The following is an 8,774-nucleotide window of genomic DNA, read 5'->3' on the forward strand; positions in this document are numbered from 1 at the left end:
AGCTTTTAACCTTTATATTTGTTTACATCTAATCAAAATAATTAAGGGTCATGATTCGTCTTAAGACATAAATGTCTTTTGACCTAACACTTTTGATACAGGATGTAGAAAAATGTAGCTTGTGACTTTTGACACTACCTCACGAATTACAAGATGGAGAATTGCTTTTTATTTCATGAAGGGAAAGGAGATGTCTTATGATACAATAAGATGGATGCCCTAAAAAATGATGCCATGGAAGGTGGTTGGTTGTGATAAGTGCTTTGGGTTTGGATGATGGGTGGGGCATGTGGTAGAGGCCATTGTTAAGCTATCCTCTTAGAAGCGGAACCCTTGTCTTCAGATCCTTCACCAAGAAATGGTAAAAAAAAAAATCAACTAAGATTGGGTTAGTTTGGCAAGAAAGAAACAAATAAAAGAACTCTCCTTATTCAAACATCCCTGATTCTTTTAAAATTTGCATGATTTAGTTGTCCTTGATCTTCACTCAAATAGGCTAACAGGCTCCATAGCTCCAGTATTTGACATACAACAAGAAGTTTTGGGGGGGATCACTAAAATTTGTTGATCTTTCTGAAAACAACTTCTTTAGTGGAATTAAGGTAATTGGTGGAGGGCAATGTGGTATTCAGTTTCTGAATTTGTCTCATAACCTTCTGAAAGGTAGGTTACCAAATTCAATTGGAAAACTGAATTCAGTTTCTGGATTTGAGCTTCAATGAATTAGGTTCCAACATACCAGAGATGCTGGCAAATTTAACCTCATTGGAGAGATTGAAGCTGCAGGAAAATCACTTCACTTGGCGAAATTCCAAATGGATTTCTCTAGTTGTTAAAGCTGAAGGAGTTAAACTTATCTAACAATCTTCTTGAAGGGGAAATTTCAGAGGGCAAACCTTTGATTGACTTTCCTGAGAGCTCATATTCTGGAAATAAAGGGTTATGTGGAAAGCCCCTCAGTCCTTGTAAAGTTTGAGAATTGTTAAGACTATTATTCTGGCCAGAATTCAGAAACATTTGATTTTCGCTTGGTGCAAAACCAGATAACTTATTTCAATTCACATATTTCACTTAGAAAAGAATAGATAGATAGATAGATCTCATATTTCAATTCATTCTTCATTTTTCCTTTCAAAAATAGAAATTTGAGGCAACTATTGGATTTTCTGTACGTTAAGTAGCATTGAACATACAATTTAGGATCCCAGATTCCCGGAATATTGATTAGTGTATTTTATTACCAAAAATATGGGAAGAAATGTTATGCTTAAATGCTTAGAAGTCAAGTATAAAAAGTATCCTAAAATTTCCTAACAACTTCATGAATAGATAATTAAAAAATTTAAAACCCTTAAATTCCCTGTCATTAGATGGATTCAACTAATCTCTAACTGAAAACTTAGTCAAACATTGGATATTTTGCTCGGGTTGTTTACCTTTAACTAAGGAAAAATAACATTTTTTCCCACCTGCTGCCTTCAAAAACTGTCTAGCCATAACTTGGTATAATTAATTAACTTATAAAATATAGTAGTTGCTACTTGCTGAAATACCTCTGTCCTCACACCCGAATAAAAAAGACATTTCTTTATTATAATCAACCCCTTAAATTGATTTAGTTTCCTTGATAGAATAAATTTGGTTGCTTATCGAGACTATGGACCCTCTTGTTAGTTATTTAAGTAGGTGTAGGTGGTCCAAATTTGAATTATTGTGCCAGTGACCTTTCCTTGAGCCTTGCCTGGCCACTATCAAAACTATGCCATCTTTTCCAATCATCACGCGCTTATTTCCTATCATTTGTGACAAGAACAAAAACAAAAAAAGACTGAAACCCATCTTGAAATGACCATTATTGATCATAAAATTAAATAAAAAATACTTTTGCTAGAATATTATTAGAGGGGTTCCTCAGTTATCCCCAGTAGCTGGTAATTCATATAATCAATGCTGTTTAGCGTAATACAACATAAAACTTGCAGGCCATCCTGAAATCACACCACCCTGAATTGAAGTACTGCATGTGGATATTATGCTTCTTTTAAATGAAATCACACCACCCTGAATTGCAGGCCAAAGATATAAGTACCAAATAGTAGCAGCCAAAATGTACCATAACAAATAAACCAGTGAAAGGAGCCCATAGAAAATACAAATTTTATGTTCACTTTTAAGTCTAACTAGTGATACAGTCTTTTATATTGGATTAATGATCGTTTTGAGGATTAAATGCTTGGTAAGACCATTTTATCATTAAAAAAACAACAGATAGCATTCACTGGAGATTTAAAAGTGGTGCATTCATATGAGTTAATGGAAATATGAGCACCATTATATATTTTAAGCATTGCTCATTCTCAGCATTAGTTGTAGGTCTATTGAAAGAAGCCATTACAAAAAGGCACAGAAACTTACTGAGTAAAATTCATGTTGGGGACGCGAAAGAAGAGGTTTCTCATTGTAAGTCTGCATTATCTTCCTTTCTGGTGCACTCAAATGAAGATCTTCAGGGTTGACGACACGGCCTAAAATTTTCAACCTTTCTCTGAAGGGAACAATTGTATCTCCACGAAAACTCTTTACCTTTTCAACTTCATCATCCATCAACCTCTGTAGAAAGGCATGAAACAGATGTTACTTCATCAGAAACACAAACCAAGTCATCAACATTACGCACTTTTGACAGAATTTACATTGTGATATTAACTGATAAATTGACTGCATTAAGGGTCCATCTTACTCTGATGTTTTCTTGAAAATTCAGTGGAAGATCCTTGGAGTAACTTTCCGAAAGTTTAAAGTACAACACAAAACTCATTCCTTCCCCATCTGTTTCACCTTGAAAAGTGTGGCAGGGTAAATAGGAATCTGAAAATCCATAAAATAAGATTGTAAGAATACGTAATCTCAAAACATTAGAGCATATTTAAAAAGTTTAATTTACATACATTTTTAATGTAAAACATTTTTACACAAACATCCAATAGGGAATTCACTTTATCGCCACATCATATTAATGAATAGGATGACACAGTAAAATGCTCAATTCTTATTGGATGTCTGTGTAAAACATAATTCTTAATTTTCTACATGAAAATCTGTATATAAAACCTAGAATAGAAGTGCTTTATGACTTTTTTTGTTGACAATTTGCCATGGTCAGGAAAAGGTAATAGATGGCTAAGGATTAGAATGTAGCTAGGAGCTCACTGTTAGTGGTAGAACAATTCTCAGCAAGAAGTGTAAAAGGGTAACTATATTTTAGAATAAAAAAATGAGTACCTGAACATTCACTACTAGTATGGCTGGAAGTTTCCCTGAAGAGCTCATCACAGGAAGTTCCACAAACCGAGCTATATGGTCTATTTTCCGTGGACATAAGAATACATCAACACCAAGTGGGTAATATCCAGCATGGTTTGAAGCAAATTCTTTCTTCTTGTCCCTGCCATATATATATATTAAAAAGAGGCGAAGTCAAACATAATTCTGTTTATGGATATGTATGTAAAAACTATTAAGGCATATCTGTGTACACATCGTGTATTCATGAAACAAAATACACAGAATCTTAATCTTACTTTAAATAATTTGCTCCTCGAACTTTAAAAGTGCAGGGGTCAATGCGTGACCAACAATCAAGCATTTTCTTCTCAGTTGGACATAAGGGTACCTGAGAACCTGCGAGTGGTCTTTGTAGAATTGTCTTTGAGGAAACTGGATACCATAAAAAGAAAAGAAAAAGAAGTATTAGAACCATTATACACTCACTTTTGCACTATAAGATTCATTGTTCTGAGAAGGTAAGGGTGCATTTGGAATCGTAACTAATCATAAAAAGTAGAATTTAGAATAGTGTAATGTTCATCTATTCAAATTATCATGTATGCTACGTTCAGCTTTGATTAAGAATATGCTAAAAAATTCTTTTATGGATTCTACTACTTTTCCAAAAATCTAACCAAATATCATAGAAGCTTTTAGACATTTTCTTTTTTAATTTTAGAACTACTCTTTCATAAAAAAAAAGCTTAAACATATACCTCCCAACTTAACATTATATTTGGCAAAATGCAGAATCATAACTAATAATTTAATATATATCAAATGATATAGTCCCAATGCTTGAAGTGGATGGCAGGTCTATTAAATTAACAATGATCATTAATGATAATAATTCTGTTTCAATAACTTGAACTCACATAGCGTAGCCTTCCCACTCCATTTAAAGGAATGTTTCGTAGGATCCTTCTTCCTTGTACTATTAGGAGGACTAGAACTTAATGATCCCTGATCAGTAGATGGAAGACATGACAAGCAATTGCATGGAAGAATCCCACAGTTGTGCAAATCTCCATCATCCCTTTTCGAGCCTGCATCCACTGAGGAAAATTCATCAAGAAAAACAGGTTCATTTGCTTCATTTACTCTTTTGTCGCATTTACCATGAGAATTTGTGGCATCTGTTGGTAAATATTTGTGTTTTTAATTTAAAATTTATAAATATATATTAATTCTATTTTATAAAATAAAATATTTATTTTAGATTTTCTTAAGATTTTGTTTTAATGAGTAAACTAGTTTGTTATGTTTGTTGTGACAATTGTAGGTTGGTTTTCCAACGGTCATATCATATTTTGTTGTCGTAAAATGCCTATACATTTTTCTCTTCCCCTAATTTATTTTTTTTCCTTGTGCTTATTGTATGTCATAATGCATTATTCATGTGTTGTCAATTAAATATATTTTGTTACTCTTATTTTGTTATTTAATTCAAGACTGTGCATCTTCTTTGTATTTATTTTCCTTCATTTTTGTTTTATTTTCCAACAGTCTTAAGAAAGAAAAATGTTTTATACTTTCTTCTTGCATAGTCTTTTCTGCAGTAGCATGATGTTGTATCAAAATATCTATAATGGATATGATTAAGTTCCTTTCTAGTAAGCATGAAAAATTAATGGATGAAAACACAATGCATGATGTTCCATTAAAAATGTTTTTATTATATTATGTATTTCCTGAAATTTTACATTAGTATGAGATTGTTGAAAAATATTTTCTTTGTCAATTGTATTTTTGTTTAAGATAAAATGCTTTTAGAATTAGTTTGTGTGAAAAAAAAAAAACTAAAAACATCTCACTACTTTCATTCATGCCTTAGGAAGTTATCTTTTACTTGATCAAATGATCATGTGAACACAAGTCTTTAAAATCAGGACATTTGTTGTTAGGTTTTTTTAATTTCTATTGTTTAACGTTATTATTATTACTGCAAATATTTTGTTGCTACATGTTGACTGATTATTTCTTTATATATAACTCATTGATAAAAGATAAGCCTGGGAAAATATAACACAAAAACAATAAAATAAACATTTTGGTGAAACTTTATATTATGCATGTCATATTCTTAATAGAGTACCTTATAAAAAAAATCTTTATAAGCTACGGAGTAAAAGAGAACCAAATCTGAAATATCTTAAAGTGTGGGGGTGTCTAGTAAAGGTTAATATCCCTATTAATAAAAAAAGGAAAATTGAAAAAAAATATTAATTATATTTTATTGGATATTTTTTACATAATACTACTTATAGATTCTTAGTTATTAATTCAGAAGTATCTGAAATTTCTAATGGTACTATTATGAAGTCTAGAGATGTGACTTTCTTTGAAAATATTTTTTTTGAAAAATAAATTGTTAAATCTTTGTATGGTTTGAAACAAGCTCCAAAGCATTGACACAAAAGTTTGATTAAGTTATTCTTTTGTATGGTTTTCAAATTAATGATAGTGATAAATGTGTGTATGTGAAACAATTTAATAATAACGAACGTGTCATTTTATGTTTGTATCTGGATAACATATTGATATTTGGTAGTAAATGAATTTCATAAATGATGTGAAGTTTTTCTTGTCTAGAAATTTTGATATGAAAGACCTTGGTTGTGTAGATGTGATTTTGGGTATTAAGCTTATAGAGAAAAATGATGGTATGATTTTTCTACCCAATCTTATTATGTTGAAAAGCTATATATTAAAGAAGTTTAATTATTTTGATGTGAAACATGTTTCTACTCCTTATGACTCATCCATCAAGTTAAAGAAAAATTTGAGTAAAGGATTTTCTTCACATAAATATTCTCAAAGTATTGGTTCTTTATTGCATTTGACAAACTTCTCTAGGCTTGTCTGATATTGCATATGCAGTTGGTAGATTGGAAAGTAATTGAGGGATTTAGTGATACAAAATTGAAGTTTTGATTTTGATGAAATAAAATTGACAAGTGGTTATGTCTTTGCTTTTTAGCTGGTTGTGCAGTATCATGAAAATCTACTAGACAAATTATTATTTCACATGAAAGCAAAAATTATTGCTTTAAATACTGCTACTAATGAGGCTGAATTTCTTAAAAATGTATTATGCGATTTGTCATTGTTAAATAAGCGTATACCTCCAATTCCAATGGATTGTGATAGTCAAATTGTTATATCTAAAGTGACAAGCAAAATTTTAATGAAAAAAGAAGACACTTAAGAGTGAGACATAAGTCTATAAGAAATTTGATTTCTCATTATGTCATTTCTCTTGACTTTGTCAGGTCAGAAAATAATATTACGGATCTGCTTACAAAAGGGTTGACGCGTCAACAAGTATTTGAGTCATCGAGGGGAATGAGATTAAAACCCATTATTTAGTTACAACAATGGACACCCGTCTCCGTGTGATTGGTGATCCCATGAATGAAGTTCAACGGGTAACAACGAAATTGTTTGTTGACTAAAGTACACCAAAATGAAATTTGGCGGAGTTGTTCCGTTTCTCATTCCTATGACGAGGTGTATTATAAATTGTGGCAATATTAAGGTTGAGGTATTTATATATGTGTATTTTTGGTAAAAAAAATACCTCTTAATGAATCCGATGACAATTATTGTAGGAGTGGGTGTCACAACCCACTCTTTGAGGATTCACCTAGTGAGTGTGGTGGTGGGGCCGCCACTGTGAGATATGGGCTAATCTCTAAGTGACACTCACGAAACAAGATACAAGCGCAAGGCCGTGTAACATGCTACCACTGATTAGAACCTAATTGAACGCCAATATTGTAGGGGTTGTGTACTAAAGTCCGGTTAAAGAATATGTAGTTCAAGACAATCAAGTCACTACATTTTTCTCGGATGGAAGTTCATAAACACTAGGTATAAGGCTCAAACCCGGAAGGTTCCTTATACCGAAATACAATATCACATGCTCTTTCTCTTATATTTTTATACAAATTATCTTTCAGAAAATATATTTTAAAATTTTAAATTATGTGGGGGAATGTTGGTAAATATTTGTGTTTTTAATTTAAAATTTATAAATATATATTAATTCTATTTTATAAAATAAAATATTTATTTTAGATTTTCTTAAGATTTTGTTTTAATGAGTCAACTAGTTTGTTATGTTTGTTGTGACAACTGTAGGTTGATTTTCCAACGGTCATATTTCCAACGGTCATATTTTGTTGTTGCAAAATGCCTATATATTCTCTTTCCTCCTTTCTAAAAACATGACAGAGCTACAGTCTCATCTCTTTCTCCCAAAATTTTCTATTTCTTTTCTTATAAAATAATTTATTTCTTGAGAGTAAGAGCATTGATGTTCATAAGGTTTGGGGATCCTTTCGCTGCACACGATCGGAACCGACGGGTTGTCGTATCTTGGGAGAGGAGCGCAATCAGAATTTCTTACCCATGTAGTGGAGGCGTTTTCTCTCTAAGGATAGCATTTACGCGCTTCAACCCAGGCTATATCTTTCTTTCCCTAATTTATTTTTTTTCCTTGTGCTTATTGTATGTCATAATGCATTATTCATGTGTTGTCAATTAAATATATTTTGCTATTCTTATTTTGTTATTTAATTCAAGACTGTACATCTTCTTCGTATTTATTTTCCTTCTTCCTTGTACTATTAGGAGGACTAGAACTTAATGATGCCTGATCAGTAGATGGAAGACATGACAAGCAATTGCATGGAAGAATCCCACAGTTGTGCAAATCTCCATCATCCCTTTTCGAGCCTGCATCCACTCAGGAAAATTCATCAAGAAAAACAGGTTCATTTGCTTCATTTACTCTTCTGTCGCATTTACCATGAGAATTTGCAGCATCTACATCTAAAAACTCAGCATCTGAATTTCTAATACTCTCAGAGATATGTGCAGAATGTCGTTTTGATAGCTCCCCAGGTTTGTGCACATGTTCAGTTGAAACTCCACGGTTGGCTTCAGTTCCATTCAGAGATATCACATCAGCATATATCAATATTAGCAAAGGTGATCTTATCATATACAATGCATTAAAATAACACATGTTACACATCTAAAATTAATTTTAAAATATCCAAAATAATACCATCAATAACACTCTGGTAGTCATCATCACAGTCTGAGTCAAATACTGCAACTGAATCAAACCATGCCTCCTCAATAGATCCTGCTGCCATAAATTAACAACATTTGAGGAATAAGGATTTCTGAAAATAGTTTTTTAGCTCATTGAAATAGATATCCACTAATTAACTCAGTTCCCATTTACAAATTTTAATTTAAACTTCTTCAGAGGAACTATCTGTGAAGAAAAGGGACTAATCCAACAACAAATGCTTATTTTACAATTAAATTTCAAAACATCCCTTGATATTGCAAAGAGAATATTAGTCTAATACTGTATATTACAAGCCTGACTAAGCCTTCTACCACACACACCACCATTCCAACACCTCTGT

The 8,774-nt window shown here is 31.9% G+C and overlaps 1 pseudogene; it reads right to left on the minus strand.

Annotated features, from left to right (window-relative positions):
- Positions 1-932: 932 nt before the first annotated feature.
- LOC100815014 (uncharacterized) lies at positions 933-8,492 on the minus strand (annotated as a pseudogene).
- Between the last annotated feature and the right edge of the window lie 282 nt (positions 8,493-8,774).

This window comes from Glycine max, chromosome 18 (assembly GCF_000004515.6).
Source record: "Glycine max cultivar Williams 82 chromosome 18, Glycine_max_v4.0, whole genome shotgun sequence".
NCBI classification, from domain to species: Eukaryota; Viridiplantae; Streptophyta; class Magnoliopsida; order Fabales; family Fabaceae; genus Glycine; species Glycine max.